We start from the raw sequence: 10,837 nt of genomic DNA, 5'->3' as shown, positions 1-10,837 counted from the left end.
TCTCCCATGCCTCTCTCTTTTCTTTATTGCTCACTGGCTTTGTTAGCCGCGCTCTCTCCCTCTCTCTCACTCGCTCTCTCTGTTTCTTTTCTGTTGTTAATCTGCTTTTACGTTGCGTTTTGTTTGTTTTTCAAGCGTAAACCAAACGGCGCAGTTTCAGGCTGAGCTCAGTGAAATTCAAGAGAGTCCGGACAATGCAAGAGTGCTCGCATGCAGAGAGCGAAGCTTACTGCTTTAAGCCGTTGTTCTTGTAGTTCATTAAGCTTTTACGCCTCGCTGTCTGCACACCTCTCGCAGCATACGAGACAACCAGCAGCCGTGCTGTCCATGTCGCGTCAGTTGTCAGTTTTTCGTTCTAGAAACGTCAACTGCTGCAGCGCAGCCCGCTGTCCGCTGTCCGCCGTCCGCCGTCCGCCGTCCGCTGCCCGATTTCTGTGTGACCTATGGACCTTTTGAATGGCGCTTTCTATGCTGCCTTTTATGCAGCTGCTGTTGTTGTGGTTGTTGTTGTTATTGCTAATGTGGGCGTTAAAAGTCTGACCCCTTCAGTAAAAGACGATTGGCTGGCTAAACTGTACCTGCTGTCGCTTATAAAACGCGCTTTGTAGTTGTGTAGATGATTCATATGAAAACACACAAGCACACACACACACACACTCACACACACGTAATATGCAGTGGCAGCAGCAACTTTAACCGCGTGCTAATCACGTAAAGACCACAAAAACAACAAGAACACTTGTTTTTGTTTGCTCTGTTGAAAAAAAAAAAAAAAAATTTATATATTGAGGAATATGCGTTAAATGGGCTGCTTCCTATTTAAATATGAAATAATAATTATAGTAAAATGAGAGTGAGAGCAAAGGGGGTTATGGGGGCCAACGGGTGCGGGTGCGGGTTTGTCACAATGACAGCACATTTTTACATCAAACATATTAATAATAATAAGAAGCGAGTGCCAGAAAGAGAGAGAGAGCGTGAGAGAGAGAGAGAGAGAGAGAGAGAGATCTCAACACTTTGTTGCTGTTCCTCCTTGTTTATCTATTGTCATTTCGATCGCTCTCTTTATAAATAATAACAAATAGCAAAACAATTCACGTAACAACGACGGCACACACACCGTATGAGAGAGAACGTAAGAGAGAGAGCGCGTAAGGCAGAGAGCGAGAGCGAGCTTTGCATATTTCCGGCAGAGCCGCAACAACACAACAACAACAGCTGGCCAAGCATTTTTTGAGAGCTTTTTAATGGCGACGGCGACGGCGTCCAATGACATGCGCTCCCGCTCTCCCATACCCAATCACCCAATCTTTATGGGGCCTGTACTTGCGCGTGTATGTGTGTGTGTGTGCGTGTGCTTGCTCGTGAAATATAAACAAAAATGTTTTAAATTATTAATAAAAAAAAAGAAAAATGTTGCTTGCGAATGAATCAATAATACAAAATAATAATATGCAATAGTTTTGTTTGATTGGAAGTTTTCATAAAAATTTGCATTGAATAAAATTTACATATATAATAAATATATATATATATTTTAAATTGTTTAGTTTGTAAATAAACGTGTTTACGTTTTGCTCACACACACACACACACACACACACACACATGTATTTCAGAATTTTCTCGAGCTTCTACAATAAGCAGCGAAAAGCTGACGGCGTCAACCCGGCGTATACGTAACCCCCCCATGCATACAGCACGCTTGTGTGAGTGTGTGTGGCTGTATATGCATGTGCGTACACACACATACAAATACGTATGTATATGAGCCAGGCATGTCTTGCTGTCTGTGTCTGTGTGTGTGTGTGTTGGGATGCTTTCAAGTCGGGTCATACATTTGTGCATTACGTATACGCCTCGCATGAAGGCAAGCAAAGGAAATGGGGGAAAAATACACACACTCACACTCTCTCGCACACACACACACACGCAACTGATAAGCAACTGGCAGGCAGAAAAGTAAAGAAAATGTGCAAAAATATCAAGAAAAATATTAACAAATAATTAATAGAAAAAAAAATACATTTAAGTAAATAAAATAAAGAGCCAAAGAGAGAAAACGAAAGAGAGAGAGAGAGAGCGCGAAATTGAGCGTCAGATAAACGCGACAAGGCCGCTTTAAATGTTTTTGTTCTTCTCACGTTTTTGTTTGCCTGTGTGTGTGCGTGTGTGTGTGTGTCAGTATGCGTGTCATCATGTTATTGTTTTCATTGTTGTTGCTAAACATACATTTTAGATTTTTGGTAAATAATTTAATAACATGTTCTTCTGGAAAAATGAATATGTATTGAATATATATATATATATAGAAATTATTTTACATACATATATATACATTTTTTTTTTTTTGTTTAACCAAATTCAAAATTTAAAAATAAAAATTCAAAATTCACTTCATTCAATTTTCATGTAAGACCTCTTAAAACAAACCCAATCTGCTGTTCGCTCTCTTTCAGCGGAGCTTTCACTCTTTCACACACACGCACACAGCGACAGTGACAGCTCTGTTCGCTCTCTCTCTCACTCCATCCATTGCTCACACACACACACACTACTCTGCTGACTTTTCAACGTGGTTTTTGCTTATTTTACTATGTATTTTTATACATTACGGCGCTTTTCGAAATTCGTCTCTTTTTAGCATGAGATTATGAAATCGAGGCACAGATTAGGACGCTTCGATAGTGAGAAGAAAAGAAAATTGCTAAGAAAATGCAAAACCGATTACAGCAGCAACAATTGCATATTTTGTTATTGTTTTTCGTATCCATGACTCTCACTTTGAGAGCGCGCTCGCGGTCTGCCTCTGTCTCTTTGTAAGCTCACCTTCCTTTGACTACTCATATGCACACACACGCACACACACACACACAGGCACAGGCACAGGCACACACGCATACACATACACACACAAACACATCAGCATATATGTATAGCAACGTTTGTTGTTGTCATAGATGATCCACATACCTTTGCACTAGAAGAACTCACTACGTTTTATGAACATTTGGCACACAAAAAAAAATTATTGAATTTCTGTTTTATTTTTTATTTTTTTTTACTTATAAGTTAATCTTTTTTTATTTGGATTATTTATTTTTTTTAAGCTTCGCACAATTCGAACCGTAAAGCACGCGAGCAGACAAACGAATGAAGCGAAACGGCGGCAGCGGCAGCAAATGAAATGCCGAAACGAACCGCACACAAACACAAGCCCACGAACAGATGCTCTCGCGAGCGAACGTAACAAAGACACGTAAGTTTGCAATGTATGAGAGAGCCGGCATGCAACACACAAAGTCAAAAGCGCGACGTAAACAACAACAAGAAAGCTTGATTTGACAGCCAAAGAGAGAGAGAGAGAGCGAGAGAGTGGGAGAGCGCAATAACAGATAGTCGCTGGTGCCGCCGCCTGGTCGGTGTGTTTGTGTGCGCGAGCCAGTTGTGTGTGTGTGTATGTGTGTGTGTGTATGGGAGCGTTGGCGCATGACATTGCCATTTATTGAAAGCCGAGCAGCAACAACAAAACGAGCGACGTTAGCGTCGACCTTATGGACGCGTTTTACACGCGATTTGTGTTGCGCTTTGCTCAAAGGATCACAGCAACAACAACAACAACAACAGCACAACAAACAGCTGTTTGGGTTAGGCCCTAAGACAAGCGTGACTCAATTGAGAGAGTGCGCAGCGTGAGCAGGAGTGAAGGGAGCAGACGGAGAGAGCAGCATGAAACTTGGTTGCTCTCGTTTTGTTGTCGTTAATTACAAGTGTTTATAAATACAAAGAAACGCACACACGCATCGACGCAGTCAAACACAAACAAACACGCACACACACACACACGCAGACATTGTTGTTTTTATTTATTTCTGAAAGCTTCGCGTTTTGCATTCCGAATTGCAAGAACTAACGCAAATTTGCTTTGTTAATTAATAAATAATTAACTTACTTTTAATGATGAGTGCTAAATGCGACTGCGACTGCGACGTCGACGTCGACGTCAACACGTGCGCTGCCAACGCATCAAAACAGCGCCACCGCCAACAACGGCGACAGCAGCCGCAGCAGGAAATACAAGGAAATACAAGAAGCCAAAAAGCTTACAGCTTACGAATAACAAAAATTATAAAAAGCTAACAGTAACAATAACAACAACAACAACGCAAGCAGCGCGCCAGCAAAAGCTCTAAATGCAGTGTAAGCATTAATTGTTCTTGTTGTTGTTGTTGTTGTTGTATTTAGCATATTTAATTTTAGCCAGGCGGAAAGGAAAATTGAAAAACGGCATTGTCTTATGTGCCGCTGCTGCGCTGCTTCTTCAGTCTTTGTTTTTTTTTTTTTTATTGTTAAAAATAAATTATACTTTTATTTTATTCACGCACAACACAAAAACAACGCCAACGAAATCAAAGAGAGAGCGAGAGAGAGAGAGAGAGAGTGCGTGTGTGTGTGTGAGTACGCTCTTTATAGAGCGAGAGCGAAATTAGCTTTTGCCGGCTTTTTTGAGGGCCATGGAAGAGGGGTCAGCGGGGGGACTGCAGTCGCAGCAGCAGCGACGAAAACTAAAAAAAGCGCATCAAACTAAATCGTCAACTAAAAATAAGCACATCTTTGTTGTTATCGTAATTGTTGTTGTTGTTGTTGTTGTTGGTTTGGCATTTAAGTGAGAGTGCGCGCGCTGCGTTGGCTGAATTTGAATTCGCCTTGCTTTTGTCGCTGCTCTGTTGCCAGGTGCCCCCCCAAAAAAAAAAAGAATGAGTGCAGCACTGCCCCCCGCCACCCCCTTGCACCTTAGAGTAGCGCAACACGAGTTAAGTGACAGTTCTTGGGCAATTTCAATTTCAATTGATTTGAAAATAGACCTTTGCCATATGTGTGCGCGCGCGTGTGTGTGTGTGTGTGTGTGTGTGCGTGTGTGTCTGCTTTTTGGCCAAGCAATTTGCTGGCACAACAACAAATTGGGTCAACCACAATGAATATTACTAAATTAGACAAAATGGCATTTGCAGCAACAAAAACAACAACAACAAATTGTGCTGATAAGAGACAAGTCCGAAAAGAGAGAGAGAGAGAGGGAGAGAGAGAGAGCGCAGCGCGAGAGCTTTTGAGCCTTGATCAGCCTCGCAGCTGAAGAAGTGGAAAGCAGAGCAGACGATCACGCCCCTCACCGAAAGAACCTGTTTAACCGTAAGAAAGTTGAATTGTGCACCCGACACAAGTTTTAAATGACATTTTAACGCAACTCGATTAAAGCTTAGAAATGAAAATCCACAAGGAACAAAAATCAATGTTTAATATCGGACCAAGCAGAACTGTACACAAAAGGGAGAGAGTAAATGTTTTTCACCAACAAAAATAAAAAAAAAAATTAATGTATTTTTGAAATTACAGCTTGAGATATTTTCACAATTAGATTTATAAAAATATAATTTACATATTTTTACAATATGATGCAATAGATGTCAGAAAGTTATGCAAGAACAATAATTATACGAAAAATCAATTTTATTTCATAATCAAAATAAAAGTTTATCGAGCTAAACCAATTAGTTGTCAGTAGATTTGCATGAACTGAACAATAATTAAATTTAAATTTATTTGTAAAATAAATTTAAGTTTGAAATCATTTTAGCTTACAAATCACAACAGTTTTATTGCGAAGAAAATTGCGTTTATGTGTTATTCTTTTGGTTAGCAACAATTTGGAAACCTTCAACATTGAAATTGAGTTTTTTTTTTCTCTTGGTTAAAAGCATTTTAAATGTACCTTTGTCTGCGCTCTTCAATCGACTAACTCAAGCCAATTGGCATACACACGAGAGCGAAAGAGCGTGATAAACGTTTTCAGTTAATTAGCACATTCGAATTATTTTTCAATGGAGGGAGGAAAACTGCAAACTATACAGGCTGTCGGTGTGGCCACAGCTTTAAATATGCATAACAATCGTCAAAGCCGACAGTCGTCATGAGACAGATCCAAAAATAAGGCACTTGCCAGCGGGGAGCCGGCCATGTGAAATTGATTCACATGTCTAAACATGATGCAGAAGCTACACATGCGGAAAAAAATAAAATTTCTCATGAACTCATCTGCATGCCTACAAAACATGTGCAGGTGGTGCGCACAACACGGTGCAGCATCCACAACAACGTGACCAAATTACGCACAACGAATTGTGACGCGCTTAGCGAGAGCTATTTTGATAACTTGCGCATTTACTTCGAGCCATTTTTGCTGTTGAGGTAAATGCGTAGATAAACTAGGCATAGTACAGAATTATAAGCTGCGGGAAATTAAATTTATATTTTAGGAGCATTGATTTTTTTTTTTTTTTTTTTTGCAGATTGAATTACTTTAACAATTGGAGCTCAACTTAGTTTGAAAATAAAGCATGATTTAAATTTTTTTTATTAATAATAATTAAAAAGAAAAATAGCATAGAAATATTCAATTTAATTGGTAATTGCAATAAGCCAATCGAATTTGAGTTTTTGGCCTATAAATGAAATTTGATGCGTTCTTGTTTGTTATCGACATTTGTGTCGCCTTTACCAAAAAAGGGTATGTGCACTCGATTTTTTTTTTCGCTAATGCGCTTTGTTGTCAAATTTCTTCTGTCTCACAGTTGTTGTTGCTTTTGTTGTATAACAGAGCGCACGAGAAGTTGTCGCCGGTCGCCGCTGCTGCTTCTGTAACTTTTTTTCTTTTTTTTTTTTCATATTTAGTTTTGTTTGCATTTTGCGCGCATCGTTCTTCTTGTTATTGTTTTTGCTCGACACACACACACACACAGGCATGCATATGTGCATTTGTATATGTTGCTGTACGTGTGTATGTATGTATATCTTATCGCGCTAAGAATACAAAGTTCTTTTTGCTGCTGTGCGTGTGTGTGTGTGTGTGTATATATACAAACAGTTACATACTAAGAGATATACATAAGCCAATACATGCATATTTTATGTACATATATGTATGTACATACATGAATGTAGTGTGCGAGCTAAATGCATACATACATAAATAATTATTTTCATTTTTTATGTAATCAACAAACAGCGACCACATGCGGCGGCGGCGTCGGCGACGGCGTCAACGTTGGTTCCTCTGCCTTTTGCTTCCCTCTGCCAAGGTTCTCAAAAAAAGCACAGAGACACCAATACCAACACCAACAGCAAGCCAAACGCACACGCACACGCACGCATTTCGTGTGAGGTGCAAAGTCAAAGCGTCAACAAAAAGCGAGAGCACGAGTATGTCGCCGTTAGTTGGGTGCTGAGTGGGTGGGCACCTATGCGTGCGATGCTCATTTTCACTCTCTCTCTCTCACTTCATTCGCAGACGTCATGTCAAAAATATTGTGGCTTGCTTGTGCGTGTGCGTGTGTGTTTTTATATGTATTCAATTAGTTTTTAATGGGGGCGTTGAAGAAATTTACAATTGATTTTTAAGTCCGAAATCGACAGCACACGCACAGAGAGCTTAAGTTCTCTTTAGGTTGCATAATCTCTTTGGCTGTCGATTGTTGTTGTTTTTGTACCTGGTAATTGCACAAAAAGTTGCTCTTGTTCTTGCTGCCATTTGAAGCTTACGAGCGCAGCTTCGATCCTCAGGCAAAAGCCAGACAATGACGAGGTCGCTTTTGCTCACGACTCGACGTTTTATCAAAAAATTCAAGCGCCGACGTCAAAGCGTCACAACAATACAATAACGACTCTCCGTGATCTCTCTCTCTCTCTCTCTCTTTCTTTTTGTCGTGCTCATGCTCACACACACACACACTCACACTGATTCAGTATGCGTCGAAAAACAACAGAGCTGAGAGCAGAGTGTAATAACATTGCAAATCCATAAAAGGCTGATCGCAAAAACAACAACAATAACAATAACAAACAACCAAACAGTTTGCAAAGCACAAGCAACGACGTCGTCATGGGACGCCAACGCAGACGCCGACGTCGCAGCGCCGTCGCTCTGTTTCTATTTTCCTGCTGACGCAGACATTGTTGAGAGCGGCCACTGCCCCTCTCTCACTCACTCTCTCTCTCACTCACTCACTCACTCCCCACTTCCTAAATGTGAGCGCGTAACGGCAACAACAAACTGAAACCGAAGACGTTTGGGATGCCACTGTAAATTGTTTAGCTCTGAACTTGAATGCAAATCAATTGTAAATCAATATGCACAGTATCTAAACAATTGCTGTTTGGTTAGCATGCGAATATGATGGGAATAAATCAAACATATGTATATTAAATTTTCACAAATGACCCAACAGTAAATGCACACACACACACATGCAATGCGTAAGCACATTTTTTTTACCACCTCTGTCACAGGCACGCCATGTGCTCATTAGTGTGTAAAAGAAAAATATTCCTAAAATGTTATGCGCAGCAAATAAATTATCACAAAGGCGGCACAAATAAGCCATAGATTTCAGCGTAGCTCTCTCGCCATTTTAGACAGGAGCATCATTGTGTCGGACGACACTGTATCAATACGTAGTATATGTACGTATAAATGCGGGCGACAATAATCGCTGCCGCCTGCTGCCCGCCCCTTACACCACACCGACCCACAAGCGCTGATCGTTTGCAGTTGCATTTCAATTTCAATTGTTGCTGACTATGCGCCGGCAGCGACGCCGCGTGCACGTCTGCTGCGGGCTACTGCAGCAGGGGGCGTCAAAACTACAACAACAATAACAAGCCGCAAAGAGACGCGGGGGTCGCGACATCTCTGCCCGCACTCTGCCTATGCAGCATACGTTCTTTTTTTTTGGTTGTTGGTGTGATCAACTTTTGTATTTACACTCACACACACATACATACATACAACATTTACAGACAATGTAGACACCATGTTGTTATTGGCGCTGTTGCTCATGAAATTGAATTTAGCTACGTTTATTTTATTTATTGTTTTGTTTTTGCACTCACATTTTGTTGTTGTTATTGTCAGTGCCAGCTTCGCTGTCCGGCTCTCCCGCTGCAACGCTGCCGTCGCTTGCTCTCTTACGCTTAATCTCCTGCTCTTTACTTCCTTTTTGCTGATGTGTTGGAAGGGGGGCGGCACTTGCAAACCTTTATTACGCACTTTTTGTTTGTTGTTCTTCTTCTTGAAAGTTGTATCGAGCAATTAATAAACACAGCGCACACGAGCGCGCCGCCAAAATGTGCCAAAGACAGCGAAAGCCGAAGCAAACAAAACGGAAAAAAAAAAAAAAAAACAACTAGGCAAAATATGTTTTGCTTTTATAACTGCACATTCTCTTAAATCAAAGTCATCAGCATTTACTTTTAATGAAATTGCAGTAAAGTTTGTGTTTACTATTATTTAGATATTTGTTTTAAGTTACTTTATTAGTGTTGTCTCGACACCGCACGTCCGTTGCGCTGAAAGGCACAATGCAAAATGAATGAGATTGAGAGAACTTCGACTGAGACGACAACGAAGCGAAAAACGAAACGAAACAACACAAAACGAGAGGTCCAAGGCGGCAAACGCAGCGCAGCGCACCGCAGCGCCTACGACGCACAATGGGACAATTCGGTGTTCACATTGAACATTTTGATGTACAAAATAACACAACAATTTATTGTTATATTTTAATTAAAATTTGTATGTAATTTTTTGTATGTTTAATTTGCCATTTTCTAGAATTGTTTCTTTTTTTTTTTAAATCTTGTCCGTCTATTTTTTCTCTTTTATTTATTTCGAATAACAATGTGGCCCACGGTGCCGCCGAAAGAACTACCGTAGCAATCGGTTTTGCTTCTGCCGCTGTAACTGTGTGTGCCTGGCTGTGTGTGTACGTGTGTGCGTATTGTTGACGCTGCCGCCGCCAGACTTTCAGTTTGTTGTTGTATCGGCTGTCGATGACGTTGTTGTTGCAACTTGTCAACACATTGACGCAGTTTGACAACAACGGCATCGCCAGCTTTTTCCATTTGAAGCATCGGAATTTGGTGTTGCCGCCTTTTGCAAATTTCATTTGTTTAAACACATATATGACACTCACAATTATTTACTATTTAAATACAAAAACAACATTTTGTTTATGTGATTTTGACGCACATATACCAACGCAAACATAGCACACACACAAATGCATACATACAAATGATAGCGTTCTTTTGGCACTCCGCTTGCGTATATACATACATATGTATGCATGCATGTACATGCACAAGTGTGTGTTGGTGAGCGTAGGGAGAGCGAGAGAGCAAGATCAAAGCGCGTGGCAAACACATGGTTTTTGTTTTTGGCAGCAAGAAAGAAGTAGCTGCAAAAGCATGGATCGCTTACAGTTAGTTTAAGCATGAATGTGTTTGTCTGTGTATTACTTTGTTTTGCACAGTGGAGCAAGGCGTATGCTAAAAGTTGTATGACGCGAACGTATACATATGTACATATGTATATGTATGTCGTAATGTACAAAAATGTATGCGTACAGTTTATTTATATGCATATATAGAATATTATTCATATATTTTCTTATAAAAGATGTGACTGTTTGTCAGAAAAAGAAATGTATGTATGTGTTTGCTGTACATTGATGAACTGCATACATACATACATACGTACATACCCGAATATGTATGTGAGTGTCTTGTGGTGTATTTTTCAGGTTCTATTGTCAAAATACCTTCACTACAATTTCAACATCATTTCGATATCTACCTATACCTTATAGACGCTTACTTAACCCATAGTTTCAAATTCGATAGGTACATACATACATATGTATGTATGTAAGCTTGTGTGTATGTATACATTTCTAAAAATGTACAAATATTTAGTAAGGTACTGATATATTTGTATGTGTAA

At 40.1% G+C, this 10,837-nt stretch overlaps 1 protein-coding gene across 2 annotated transcripts in view; it reads right to left on the bottom strand.

The window, feature by feature from the left end:
* CHES-1-like (Checkpoint suppressor 1-like) overlaps positions 1-9,424 on the bottom strand; it is an 18,284-nt gene extending 8,860 nt beyond the window's left edge. The window contains exon 1 of one of the 2 annotated variants that reach the window (XM_002055115.4): positions 8,947-9,424. The gene's annotated coding sequence lies outside the window, so the exon portion shown is untranslated. Of the gene's footprint in view, positions 1-2,973; positions 3,141-8,946 lie in introns of those variants that run through there. The other variant, XM_032439660.2, reaches the window with a different exon arrangement.
* Positions 9,425-10,837: the final 1,413 nt, after the last annotated feature.

This window comes from Drosophila virilis, chromosome X (genome assembly GCF_030788295.1).
Source record: "Drosophila virilis strain 15010-1051.87 chromosome X, Dvir_AGI_RSII-ME, whole genome shotgun sequence".
NCBI classification, from domain to species: Eukaryota; Metazoa; Arthropoda; class Insecta; order Diptera; family Drosophilidae; genus Drosophila; species Drosophila virilis.
The sequence above is the reverse complement of the archived record's forward strand: the minus strand, read 5'-3'. Positions and strand labels throughout refer to the sequence as shown.